The sequence below is a fragment of the Orycteropus afer genome, unplaced genomic scaffold, assembly GCF_000298275.1.
Source record: "Orycteropus afer afer isolate SDZICR_OR568_19922 unplaced genomic scaffold, OryAfe1.0 scaffold00196, whole genome shotgun sequence".
Taxonomy (NCBI): domain Eukaryota; kingdom Metazoa; phylum Chordata; class Mammalia; order Tubulidentata; family Orycteropodidae; genus Orycteropus; species Orycteropus afer.
The window spans coordinates 2,921,828-2,936,671 of NW_006921783.1; the positions used below are offsets into that span (position 1 = coordinate 2,921,828).

The 14,844-nt window shown below is 44.2% G+C and overlaps 1 protein-coding gene across 1 annotated transcript in view; it reads right to left on the bottom strand.

Moving 5' to 3' along the window:
- The window catches only part of BCAS3 (BCAS3 microtubule associated cell migration factor), a 727,666-nt gene that overhangs the window by 46,233 nt on the left and 666,589 nt on the right, over positions 1-14,844 (bottom strand). The gene's annotated exons all lie outside the window — the stretch shown is intronic.

Below are 14,844 nucleotides of genomic sequence, written 5' to 3' on the forward strand. Positions count from 1 at the left end.
TAGCCAGAACAAGGTGTTTATCCATGGTATGTGGTGTTTTGCAGATTTTACATTATTCTTTAGTGTTGCATAGTATTCCATTGTGTTTGTACCATAGTTTGATTATCCATTCTTCTGCTGATGGGCACGTAGGTTGTTTCCATCTTTTTGCTATTGTAAACAATGCTGCGATTAACATGGGTGATACTGCACCTATCTTTCAACTCCTCCTCCTGCCCCTAATTGTGGCTTCCCTTCAACTGCCACCCATCAGGGTGACCTTTTCTATAATGAAAATCTAAACATTTTAATATACCTATGACCATAGATAAGGTTGGCAGATGATATTTCTCCATACATATTTGTATGTGCTATGAGAATGTCCAAATAACTAGAACAGGAGCCAAAGTTATGATAACTTCTTAGGCACAGTCAACCACCCTGATGTAGTGAGTTGACCTGTGGGCTTGGGACCATGGTCACAGGAGACATCAAGCTCAACTAACTTAACATACTACACAAAAACATTGTTCTATGCCTTACTTTGGTGAGTAGCGACTGATGGCTTCAAAGCTTGCAGGTGGCCATTTAGATGCAATGATGGGTCTCTCCCCATTCAGAGCAAAGAATAATGAAGAAAATCAAAGATGCATAGAAACAATCAGTCCAAGGAACTAGTGGACCATGTGAACCTCAGCCTATATGACTACGAGACCAGAAGAACTAGATGGTGCCCAGTTACCACTGTCAACCACTCAGAAAGGGATCAGTGCAGGAAATCCTGGATAGAGTGGGAGAACAATGTGGAACAAAACTAAAAATTATTAAAAAAAAAGACCAGGTTTACTGGTCTGACAGGAGCTCTGGTGGCGTAGTGCTTAAGGCATTTGACTGCTAACCAGCATTCCTTGGAAGGAAGATTGGGCATTCTACTTCTGTAGTGATACTGCCTTGGAAACCCAAGGAGGAGTCACTATGAGTCGGATCCAACTTGACGGCAGTGAGTTTGGTGTGCGTGTTTTTTTGTTTTGTTTTTTACTGGTCTGATAAATCCTGGTGAGACCCCCGAGATTATGGCCCCTAGTTACCCTTCAGATCTGGATTTGAACTCACTCACTCCCTTGGCTTCCAGCCAAACAAAAGACAGGCATAGATGGTGATCATTTACATCAGGAAGATACATTGCTTAGAATGATCAATCATGGGAGAATAGAAGGGCCAGCATTTGCATAGGGAGATAGCTCAGGGGGCAGGAATGCATAGGAAAGAAGGACATAGGGAAGAGGTAACTACAGGGAGGAAGTGGGAAGAGAGCTGTTACACTGTGGGGAATTGCAGTCAATGTCGTGAAACAAAATGTGTATGAACTGCTGTACAGAAAATGAGTTTGCTCTGTGAACTTTCACCCAATCACAATAAAAATTAAAAAAAAAAAAAAAAAAGAAAATCTGAAAATTTTACTCCTCTGCCCTCAGGATAAAGCAAACCTTCTTAGCAAGACTATCCAGCTCTGGTCCCTGCCTAGCTTTCCAGATTTCTGTACATAGCACATTATGCTCCACCTTGTACCTTGCCCTCTATGCTTCTGCGTCTGCTGCTCCCTCTACCTGCTCATCCTTGAAGACTAAGATCAGCTGGGGAAGCCGCCCACGCCCTTCTAGGTCTGATTGTAAGGTCTTCCAACAGATTCCCACAACACCCTGGGCTTACCTTCAACACAGCACTACAGTGCAATCACTTCAACAACAGACACTTATTAGGTGTCTATTATGGTCCAGTTCTATACTGGGTACTTGGAATTCTGTAAAGGAGACAGACTCCTAACAAAAGCAATAAAGCATTTTCTGGTTTACCTTTTCCACTAGACTGTAAGTTCTCTGAGGGTAGCATCTGCTCTTCTTTTTACTTTAATCTCTATGTGTCCAATGTGTAGCACAGTCCCTTAGTGCCTGGCATCTAGTACAGGAAATAAGGTTGTTTAACCTGGGTTTGAGAATAAGGGAGCTGTGACCTCAGAGTTCAAACATCTGAAAAATGATTTTATGGAAAAGGGAAAAGATTATTTGAGGGGGGGGGGCGCCCAAGGGATGAACAGGACACAGAGGGAGAAGACAAGGACTGTCAAATTTCAGGTCAGCATGAGATTTTCCCGTCCAAGTACTAACCAGGCCTGACCCTGCTTAGCTTCTGAGATCAGATGAGACTGGGCAGGTTCAAGGTGGTATGGCCATACACTCAACATGAGTGTCTCAAACAATTAGAGGCACCAAGTGCCCAACAAGATGCCTACTGCAACAGTCAAGATTCAACCCAAGAACGAGCTCCTCTGTGAAGCCTTCCTCAAATCACCTTGGGCAAGAAATCAATTCCTCTGCTGTGTCCCCTCAGAACCTGCACGTCCTCTGACCTCAATACGTGGTGTGTATTGGATCGTGGTGAAGTAATTTCATGTCTGCTCTTCAACTTAGCACTGTGAGCATTTTATCCTGTTTTCTTGTCAGCAGAGCTGAACAGGTAGTATAAACATAAAGGCTCAGGTTTTAGGGCTCTTGTTCTGTCATTTAACAGTTGTCAAACCTTGGGCAAATCACTTACCTCTCTTGGCTCAATTTAGACATCTATAAAGATGGGAATAATAAAAATATTATTAAGGCTAAATGATTGTGTTCAGCACAGTGCCTGCCTGTGAGTAAATGCTTAAATCAATCAATCCCATTGATCTTCACAATGACCCTATGAAGTTTTCTGTTTCACAGAAACTGAGGTATAGAAAGAGTTTACATTAGGCCACAAAGCTGCACCCAGCGGCCATGCTTTTTAGACATCTCATATAGTATTCCTTTCAGGCATTTAGAAAAAGTTTTTTTCCAAATTTTTCAATCATGCTAACGTGATCTGACAATAAAAGGAAGTACTTTCTTTTCCAAGAGAATACAAATGTTCTTTGTGAATTACATCACCTCTCCCAAAGGAATTGTCTTACCAACAAGAGAGAATTTCAGAGCTCACAAAATCTGTCCAGAACAGTTCTACTCATCCTTATTACTGGACTCTATAAACCTGCTAAGTCAACCTCCTGCCTTCAAAGAGGATTGTGGTACCTACACCACTGTCACCTTCTCAACAACTTTCGCCAAATGTTAGGAAAGTGTGATATTCAAGTGCATCCCAACCAACATCCTTGCTGTTGCAATTCACTGACCTCCACATACCAATGACTTTGATCTTCATTCCAGCAACCCACTCACCTGGATCTTGTCATTGTCTGAAATTGGCACTTCTAGATTTTAAGTTCAGAAGTCTCAAATTTTGATCATGAAACTTCACATTTTCTATCTCCCTCACTTCCTTATTCTTATTAATATGTTCTTCAACCTCATTGAGCCTGCCCCCCAGGAACCTTCTCTATTATACCAATCCACTGGTTTCCTCCTAGTGACACTTCTTCACTTCCTAGTTTGGTGTTCAAGGCTCATCAGTCCAATAACATTCTCACCAACCCCCTGCCACTCCTCCTCCTGGTCTATCTGCCACTTTTGCTTTGCTGGACCCACCCAGAAGGAGCCAGCCATCTAATTCCTCTGCTCCTACTCCTGGGCTGCTGAGCTTGCTGGGGAAAATCACTTATTTATGTCAGTTGTCACCATGACAATTTTATTAGCCAAGCCCTCCCTGCTCCTCAACATTTTTCTTTCTTTCTTTTTTGCATTTGTTCCCGGTCAGTTCCCTCTTGTACTTCCCCTTCTTTTCAAGCTCCTCAAACCTGTCACAATTCTGTCCCTCATCCTTAGCAGATGACCTGCCAACTAACTGCCTTTGAGATTTCCTTTGAGTTCTTTCTTTTAAAGATTCAAAAGTCCATGCATCTTAAAAGGAGTGACAAGCACAAAATACAGCCCCTGAAGAATCACCCAGCCAGCCAGTCAGGCATAGCAGAAGCAGAGTCTCTTCTGATAAGAGAAAGCAAGAGTAGGAGTGTCGGCTGGGAACAAGAGAACAGCTCTTCCCACCTTTAGTTTCCCACTGAATACATTCTAGAGAGTTTTTGATTTTGCCCTTGTCACTTCTATTCTTCATCAGATAGCTGGTGCTCTGTGAGGCCAAGTGGCATCCTAACATGGAAGAAAAAGATGATTATGGCAGGCAAGCCCTTGCTTCAGGTGGATGGCTCACAATCAGCTTGAGCCTCCTCTAGATGATAACAGACAGGAGAGCCATCTCTCCTGTGAGATTTATATATCAAAAGTAGCTATATCCATATGCATGGAAATAGTCATCCTATAATCAGAAAATACCAAGACGTGCTAGAGGGACAGCTTAACTCCTTGCCATGCTTTTCAAGTTCCCTGATAACCTGATCCCTGACCACTTCTCTGATCTCATCTCTCCCCTCTTGCTCCCTTGCATTAAGCCGTAATGAACTTCTTTAAGTTTCTGCAATGTTCTGTGCCTCCTTTCACCTCTGGGTCTTTGCACAACAAGTTCTTGCAGCCTGAAATATTCTGTATATCTTTGCCTTGCTCATCCCTTGACAGCACTTCTTCTGAGTAGCCTTCCTTGGCCCATCCCTTGATTGATCAAGTGTCCTGGATTGATCAAGTGCTCCCATAGCAGTGCACCCTGAACCTATTCTATCACAGAACTGAATACACTCTACTGTTACTGCTTGTTTGTCTGTTTTCCTCTTCTAGAATATAAGCGCACAAGGGCAGAGATATCATCTATCTTGTTCCCTATGGTATCCTCAAAACTGAGAACCCATCTATAATGTCTGTATCCTGGTCCCAGAGAATCAAGGATTTTAGATGTCAACAGAACACTAATATTAGTGCACAGGGGGAAGAAAGTCCCAATGTAGATGAAGCTGAGCCTAAGAAGGAATCACTCTCAAGAAGACCCAGAGTCCACTGCTGCAGGTTTCATGATACAACGGCTCCAACTCTCAGCACAGGGTCTTGGATGAAGAGGCTCATGTCTGTGACAAAGGCAAAGAACTAATAAGAGGTATGACCCTTTCAGGCACAGAGACTTAATCTCAAGGGATGATTTAGGCAGTTGAACTCAGGTTCTATGCAAAGAGCACACACATGTTCCAGTTCCTTATGGTTATCAAGGAGGCCTCTCTCAGACTCCTCTATAGTGCTCTCCTAGACTAACTGGAACTTTGTCCTGGTCTGGCCTTATCCTCAGCCTGCTCTCCAGGTTCCTGGCCCTAGTCTACAGCTCTCTGATCATATTACTGACTCTTGCCTGTCTTAGCTCACCAGATTTCATCTACCCAACTGCACCCAAACCTGCAACCAGTCAGGCTGCCAATCCTGCTGGGATGACCTGACTCAATCATACCAAACAAAGCACCAGACTTCCTGGAAGGAAAAGAAAGTCTGGGGGAGGGCAGAGGAGTCCAAACAGAGAGGGTATAGAGCTGAAGTGAGCAAAGAACACTGACAAATTCGATTTTCTCTTTCAGACAAAATGCCTAACTGGCATTGTTTTTAGAGGAATGAAGCTGTTTTTGACTTGTTGTTGTTGTTATGTGCCGTCAAGTCAGACCTGACTCATAGCGACCCCTCCTTGGGTTTCCGAGGCAGTATCACTACAGAAGTAGATTGCCCAACCTTCCTTCTGAGGAGTTGACTTCTGGATAGCAGTCAAGTGCCTTAGGCACTACGCTACCAGAGATCCTCTACTGAGGATAATTATAAGTTCCTGGAGAATAATATTGAAAAGGGAATCTATCAGGAGACACGTCTGATCCCATTCAGACATGGTAGAGGAATGGTAGTGGGAATAGTTAGTTATCTGGCCATTTAGCTGTTTAGCACAAACCTCAACCAGTACTTCTCAACTACAGCTATGCAATAGAATCAACTACGGAGCTTCTCAAGTATGTGAAAGTACAAAGGCCACCCCACACCTTAACCAGAATTTCTAGGGCAGAAGACTAAGGCCTAGTCATCTGTGTCTTTAAAAAGCTGCCCAGGTGAGTCTGAAGCACTTCCTGTTACTATAAATCATAACAAGATCTCTACTGTTCTCTAAGTCACTGTGTCTGCCTGAGACCATCAGTACTTAGAGGGCTGATGGAGGCATCTGGTGCCAAATCTCCAGAAACTGACTCTCCTCAGTGGCACAGCATGCTGGGAAACTAGGATAAGGTGGCTAAGAAGAGGTTACTTTCTGGAGCATACAGGAATAGTCCCATTTTCCTTTAAAAAACTATCTTCATTCACTGCATGGATAGAAATCCATAGCCCTTCACTGAATTCATTTCTTTAGTATGTTGTTCATTTCCAGATGCCAACACTGTAATGGGACCAACACGTTTGCTAAGTGAATGAACAAATGGAAAGCTCTGAAAAACACTTGTCCTTTTTCATGCTTGGTCCCTCTCAGCCTATTCGTGAATGACTTCCCAATAAGGAAGGATAGATGGGGTAACTTGGTACTTGAGAGATTCCTGGATTTCCATACTACCTCACATTCACCATGCCTGAGAATCAAGAAGGAAACAACAATCTTAAGAACCAACTCCTGAACCACCACCCTAAGTTCATGATTTCTATCACAGTCAGCTGCCTGTCTACATCTCAAATGACTTTTTGGTCAATCATTGCTGTACAGCTGTGGTCCAGGCACGTTCTTAAGTACCAAATTCCTTAAAACTAAAATACCATATTATTTCAAGAATTATTATCCAAATAATCCTTGAAAGGGAACGTTTGCTTGGGTCCCATCACTGGCTCCTAAGTTTAAGATATTTTGGATATCACAGGGAATGACCATTAACCTCTAGGTGGATCTGAAATTGCAAAGAGTAGGCCAAACTCTGTCATTTCCCTGAATCTGTGTTTGGAGGCAGGATGAGAACAACAGTTGTAACTCTGAATCAAGTGTGTTTTTGTGGGCTCTACATGAAGACTGCTAGCCTCCTAAAGAAAAGTAGTATCATGTGGAAAGAACACTGAACTTGGAGTCAGAAAACCTGGATCCATCGCCAACAAGCTGTGCCACGGCACGAACATTTCACCTCTGTAAGCTTCTGTGTCCTCATCTGTAAGATGGGGATAGTAATATCTGCCCTCCCTATTTGATAGGGTTGTTGAAAGGATCAAATGAAAATAGAAGTATACACAAACACGTGCTCTCTGTCAATTCTAAAGTGTATTTTGAGAAATATTAGGCTCTGAGGTCACTGCCTCCTCAGCAGTCTTTTCCTGGGGTGGCTGATTTCTCTCACATCCCTTTTACTCCAGGTGGAGGCAATATCCTTCTGCTATGCACAAATGCATACCTTCCTTCTCTGTTCCATAAAACTTCTAGCTTCGGCTTTCTTATCATAAGACAACCCCAACCACCACTGCCCATTGTTATTGTTCTGCTCCTGTCTCCCCCAGTCACACCCTTTTAGTTCCTGGCTCACTGTCACTTTCTCTAACACTAATCCTGTCATAATTCCCATAGATGATCCTTCCAACAACTTCCTCACTTCCAGTGCTCTTCCCCTCTGCCTTCACCTCTCACTGCTCTGGCCATTACTTTGATTTAATTAATAATAACTGAAAACACCTTCACCATCTCAATTTCAAGTATCCTACTCCAATCCTGACCTCTTGTCTTCCTGGTTTTCTCCCTCTTCTTCCCCAACTCCAACAATTCTTTGACCCTACTGGGGTTCTAAAATGTATCGATCCTACACATGCTTCAAGGATCCCTGGTGGTGCAACCGTTAAGTTCTTGGCTGATAACCAAAAGATTAGCAGTTAGAACTCACCCAATGGCTTTGCAGGAGAAAGATCCAGTGACCTGCTTCTGGAAAGATTACAGCCAAGGAAACACTATGGGGAAGTTCTGCTCTGTTTCATGTGCTACTGTGAGTCAGAATTTACTCGACTGCACTTAACAACAACGTTACCCATTCTTCATGTCCCCTACCCCCTCATGTCCTCTCTTCCCACCATATTCAATAGTTATAAATGGTCCCTTACACACACCCTCAACTTCTGTACTCCTCTTTCTCTTTGCTATACTCATGTGGTGAAACCACAACCTTGTTAAAGCCAACTCTGCCTATTCCTGGTACCCATGCAATTATTCGTAGCTGGGGGGTGGAAGTAAAAAAAAGCTTACCATGCTAACTGGACTTACTTTAAATTTATCATCACTAACTTCAAATGGACCTTCAGTGCTGCCCTCTAATCATATTTCCTTAGTCTATGTGCTTTCCCAATCTCCTAGATGATTATTTCATATTTTCTCCTTTTGCCTCAAACTTCCAACAGCTCTCTGACATTCTTGCTTTAAGCTGAGGACTTAAATTACTACTTCACCAAGAAAACAGAGGCAATCAAAAGGGAATTTAAAATCCCACCACCACATCTACCCACCCACCTGCATCTGAGTACACATACACTACCTTCCTTCCTGTTATTAAGGTTGGACTGCTCTTGCTCTAACTCTATGCTTAATCCGTCTGCCTATGTACTACATATCATCCACATTAGCCATCAGCAATTATGCTAGCACTTCTTCCATTTAAAAAAAAAAAAACCAACAACAAACAAAACCTTTTGACTCTACTTCCTCCTCTAGTTACCACTCTCTCTTTGAACACACTCCGATCAGGTTATTGCCCCCACCTCTTTACGGAAATTGTTCTTCCAAATTTACCAGTGATCTCCACATTGCTAAGTCCCATGGCCATGACTATTATTACACTATCTGATCTCCAGCAGGTCAAGTCTGCATTTGACAAAATTGATTCCTTATTCACTGGTTTCTAGGACACAAAACTCACCAAAAAACCAAATTCACCCCTCCTTGGGTTTCCAAGGCAGTATCTCTATGGAAGTAGATTGCCCCATCTTCCTTCGAGGAGTCGCTGGTGGGTTTGAACCACCAGCCTTCTGGTTAGCCAGGTTCTATGCCAACAGAACTCCTAGGACACAACTCACCTGGTTTTCCTCCTATCTTTCTGCTGCTACTTCTCAGCCTCTTTTGAAGGCTATTTTACTCATGTCCTCAGCCTCTAAATGTTGAGATCCTTGTGCTTACAACAAAGCAGTGGTGTGGTCCAGAAAGTATTAGAAAGCCAAGGGAAGTCTTAGCTGGAGCTGCTTCAGTCCCTACCCTCTTTGTCTTACCATTGTGTCCTTATTTCCTGGGTCTGAAATGAACCCATGCCTGGGGCCTCTCATCCATCTAGCAAAACACTGCCCTTCTAGGTGTGACCAGGGATGAAGGAGAAGTGAACCTGGCGATGAGGTGCTTAAAAAAGATCAAAAACAAGAGACAACTGCCACTGTCAGAATCAGTATTTAGGCTGAGAGCTATGGAACATGATTGCTTACTATCAGCTTTGCGTCGCCAACAAAACAAACTTCCCAGGAGGTCACACACTGCCTCTTGGACAGGCAGATTGAATAAGAGAGTCCAAAAGAACATGAGAAAATGGGAAAATCAGATGGGCTTTTGCAATTTTTTTTTTCCTTTTGGCTGACTGAAAAATGGGGTATGGAGAGGGACGTGACTGCCACGAAGGAGATAAACAAGGGCTCATTTTGTTATTTTTCCTTCTTTTTTGGTAAGGGCACCAGACAGGCTTCCCATTTGAGGACTGATAAGGATTTGCCTTGGGACACTGAAAAAAATAACTTCTCTCAGTGCCACAGGGGAAAATGTACTCTTCCTGGGAAACAGAAAAGGCATTAGGGTGAGAAGGAGCTACTCTCACACATGCACAGTTTGTCAGAGCCAATGGTGACTGGCTGCCTCCTACCTCTGGGATAGGCCTTCTCTTTCCTGGCTGGGTTTAGCCTGACTCACAGCTCCAAAAGCCCCTACCCTCCACTCCACAAACAATGCCAGAAAAACATCTGCTACCCCTAACCTTCCACTTCCCAAAAGAAATGATTAAAAAGTTAAAGAAACACTTCCATATGGAAGGATCCTATCCCAACAGGTCACCACAAAGATACTTCAAACACCATAAAACAGGAAGAGCTAAAAAAAAAAAAAAAGCAGAGAAGTTCACAAAGCCCATACAAACTTTTATATAGGGAAAAAAGTCACCAACTTTACACAGTTCAGAAAACCATTTGGCAGTCAAGTATGTCCTTAATCTGCTCAATTTGCTTATTATAGTAAAGGTTTAAAAGAATTTGAGAGTGGTGGCCAAAAATACAGCAATAATCTCCATTCCTAAAGTAAACTCACAAAGTGAATTAACTTCTTCAACTGAAATATTTCAAAGTTGAAAGTGTCTCCCCGCCTACCCACTCCTGACACAGAGAATGGCCACAGGGAAGACATGGTCGTTTAAAATCAGAGCCACTTGAGTGGATTTGTGATTATTCATCCAACAAACATTTCTTGGGCACATAAAACAAGGCAGACCCAGTACCAGTCACTGGGATACAAAATTAAGTGTGACATGCAACCTACCTTTCAGGGGCTTACAACACAGGAGGGGTATTGTTTCTAATGCTGGAACTTAGACCTAATGGCAAAAGGAGGGACTGAATGTGAGTGGTAGGGAGACGCAGCACAGCAGAGCAAAGAGCACTAGCTTTGGGGTCAGACGGGTCTAACTGTGTAAACCTTAGCACTGTTACTAGCTGTGTGGTACTGGGCAAGGTACTTTACCTCATCGAGCCCTGGTCTTCTCAAACATAAAAAATGGAGATAGAACTATCTTCCTTGAAGCGTTGGTATAAAGACGAATGGAAATATATGTAGGCACTCCAAACTTGTTGATACTGGGGAGACCTTTTCTGTCACTAAAGCACTGTGAGGGAGCTCTGGTAGCTTAGTGCCTAAGGCACTTGACTGCTAACCAGAAGGCTGGTGGTTCAAACCCACCAGCCACTCCTCGGAAGGAAGGTTGGGCAATCTACTTCCGTAGTGATACTGCCTTGGAAACCCAAGGAGGGGTGGCTATGAGTTGCCCTGACTCCATGGCACATAACAACAACAAAGCACTGTGAAGTGCTAAAAGGAAGAACCTCGGGCATCTTAGGGTCAGAGGAGAGCAAATGGACAAAATATGAAAGGACTAAGGGAAGGAGGCAGGGAGTAAAGGAAAGGAGGGAAGAACGGACACAACAAAAATCCCACCGATACTGCTTGGATGTATTAGAAATAGTCATCTTGTTGACAGTAACAAAAACAGAGGCAGTTCACAGGGAGTTTGGCAAATCAGAGGCAGAGGGAAGCCTGTCAGGACCTTGGCAGAATGACCACAGGAGACTGTTGCTCTGAGGGGAAGACCTGCGGCTGAGACACTGGGCAAAGCCGAGCCTCTCATCCAGAAGGCTGTAGGCCAACTTCTTTGGCTATCTCCCTTGGGCCTTAAATTGCTTCCTGAGGCGAGGACCCCAGCTAATGGTTTATTTACAACAGGAAGATGCAATTACCTCAGGGAACACTGAATCACAGACCCCACCATTATCCAGGAACACTGGCCCTCTTCACTAATAACCCCCCCAAAAAATATGTGCACCAGCACTGCCTCCGTCGAAAGACACTGCCATAGCACTCTCTCCTCCTCCATTCTGGTGAGGTTATTTTAAATAAAGTATAGCAATGAGAGCCTGGGAAGTATAACGTTATTTTCAGTTCCGTTACTGCCTGTTTTGTGTGATTCTGGGCAAGGCCCTTGTTCTCTCTGGGCAAAATGGCATGACACATTCATACTCCAAATCTAGCTTCCCCAGAAGAATGTTGTCAATAATGTTAAAACAAACAAACAAAGATGAACATAGCAAAATTCTTGAGGATGAATGACATGGGCACTAGAACAGAGTATGAAGTCCTGTGACTCAAGGGAAGCCAGGCTTGGAATGGCCACAGGGCTCCTACTAAACTAGAAAGTCAGAATACCTCTCAGGTAGGAACTGGCAAGGTTGCTGCCAGTGTAGCTGGACTAGGGGTGGGCATACGTGGGTAAAGTTCTTAGAAAGACCCATAGAAAACAGGAAAGCTTGAGGATCCTCTGGATGGGAGATTAACAAAGACAATGAAAAAAAAAAGCCTAAGGGAATGCAGGCTGTCTGTTCTGATATTTAATATCCAAGAACTAAAGCAGAAGAGGTGCAAAAAGCTTAATAGTATTTGTAGTTCAAATTAGAGTGTTCAAAGACCCGTTATAGAGCAGGGTAATGTATGCAATGACATCTGGGACTGTAATCAGCAAAGCGCTTTCAAGAGCTGCCAAAGCAAACAGCCAAATAACAAATCCACTTTACAGATCATCAATCTGGTCCTGGACTTGCCAAGGTAAATAGTACAAGGCTGAAGTTTGCTTTGCAAACCAGGGAGCTGGGAGTTTAGCAAGGCCTTGATCCAGAGCAGCACCACTGGGGCAGGGCCTCTGGAGCTTCACTTGCATCAGGAAAGTTGTACATCTGAGCAGAAGTGCAGAGAGGAGGCCGGCAGGACAGGCCCCCCATGAAGGAGTCCGGGCAGCCCTCTGGGGGTGGGGTCAGCAGACAGCGGGCCATCCGACAGACTGCCAAAGCTGCCAGGAAGGGCAGTGCCTTTTCAGGTGCCTATTCTCCTACTCAGGTTCTTCGTTTCTCTGGCCAGGTTGGAGTATACGGATTTCTGAGTAGAAAATACAGCCTTCTGCTCCTTTTCTTTCAGTCTCTGTGAAGGGCAATTAATTACTAATGCTTGAAAAGCATTTCTTAGCAGAGTCAGTAAGCATCCACAGAGACAGCACAGTCCTGGGGACAAGGCTCATCACGGATGTTCTCCAGCAGGACCAGGCTCACAGGACCCTTACTCCCCCACTCTTCTGAGCCCAGAGCCACGCTGAGGGAGGGATGGCAATCTGGGATGATCACTGAGGACACGCATAGCCTGAGAGTCATAATTGGAGAAAAGGAACCCAGACCCAGCAGACGCCAGCCTCTCCTTTCTTTCAGCACCAGTCTAGTCTTACCAGCTTAGAAATACAGGGTCATTGCTCTCTTCCCTCCTCCACCCCAAACTATCTTGATACAATATGCTTTAGTACCTGAAGAGAAAGAGATGGGAAATTTGTAATTACACATTTACTTATATGACTATTGTTTAATGTCCATTGTCTCTACTAGACTAAGCTAACAGCTTCATGAATGCCTGGGTCTTTCCATCATGAAAAATCAACGAACACCTACTATATGCTGGGTACTCATGCAGATACATTCACATGCACTTTCTCAGGAGGTATTGCTGTGCCCTCATTTTCCAGATAAGGAAACCAAGGGCCAGAAAACAAACAATAATTTAATTAAACTTCCTTCAATGTGTCAACATTAGTTAATTGTGAAAATAACTCTCTTCTGGATCCTGTGAGGATACAGGTGGTCAGATCGTCCTATACCTTGTATCTTTGTAGTACTCATACTATACAGTACAGAGAAACAACTAAAGAAATATCAGTTGATAGTCTGGCAAAGACTACTCCTTTATGGGGAAAACAGCAGATTTTGGTGAGAGGGGAGGAAGAGTTTGTTGTTGTTATTTGCCATCAAGTCAGACCCTATTCATAGCAACCCCTCCTTGGGTTTCTGAGGCAGTATCACTATGGAAGTAGATTGCCCAACCTTCCTTCTGAGGAGTGGCTGGTGGGTTTGAACCACTAGCCTTCTGGTTAGCAGTCAAATGCCTTAGGCACTAAGCTACCAGAGGAAGAGGTAGTCCAGATAATTTAGGTGCCTTGACTAAGGACATACTGTAAAGCAGCCCTACTGGCCAGAATGGGCGTGCTGAGCCCGAAGGGCAATGCTGCCTCTCTACCCCAGGGAATTTGATGCTTTGAATTTACAGAGCACACACAAGGCCTCAGGACTTTCAGGCAAGGTGACTTGGCTAAAATGGGGCTCCCTAAGGGAGATCTGAGGAGCTCTGGTGTTATAGTGCCTAAGGCATTTGACTGCTAACCAGAAGGCTGTCAGTTCAAACCCACCAGCCACTCCTCGGAAGGAAGACTGGGCAATCTACTTCCATAGTGACACTGCCTCGGAAACCCAAGGAGGAATCCCTATGAGTCGTAATCAACTCAATGGCAATGAGTTTGGTTTTTTGGTTTTAAAGGGAGGTCTGACCATGTCAACTAGATGAGAAAATAATGGGCTGAAAATGATACAAGGCTCCGAGAGGAGGCAGTGATATGGCCAGGGAAGAACTCTTTGGCCTGCTCGTGGTGCCTCTGGAGTCACAACAGTGTTGGAGCTGTGCTTTATTCTAGAGTGACTGAGGCCCTATGCTGGATGTAGGTTCAGTTCTTTGTACCCAGAGACCAACTTCTGCTTAGAGTAGCAGAGATCTCAGCCTCAGTGTATTGAGTCAAGACCCATAAATAGGTTAAAAAGAAAAAACCAAACTCACTGCCGTGGAGTCGGATTCAACTCACAGTGACCCCTCCTTGGGTTTCCAAGGAGGCATTACTACGAAAGTAGATTACCCAACCTTCCTTCGGAGGAGTGGCCAGTGGGTTTGAACCGCCAGCCTTCTGGTTAGCAGTCAAGTGCCTTAGGCACTATGCCACCAGAGCCCAAAACCAAACCCATTGCCCTCCAGTTGATTCCAACTCACGGTGAACCCAGTGTGCAGAGTAAGACTACACTCAACGGAGTTTTCTAGGTTGTGACCTTTTAGAAGCAGATCACTGGGCCTTTCTTCCACAGCTCCTCTGTGTAGGTTTGAACTGCCAACCTTTCAGCGAGTAATCAAGCATTTAACCAACTGTGCCTCCCAGGGACTACCACCAACCTGTTGTTGTTGTTGTTAAGTGCTGTCGAGTCATTTCCGACTCATAGCGACCCCATGCACAGCAGAACGAAACACTGCCCGATCCCGCGCCAGCCCCACAATCCCTGC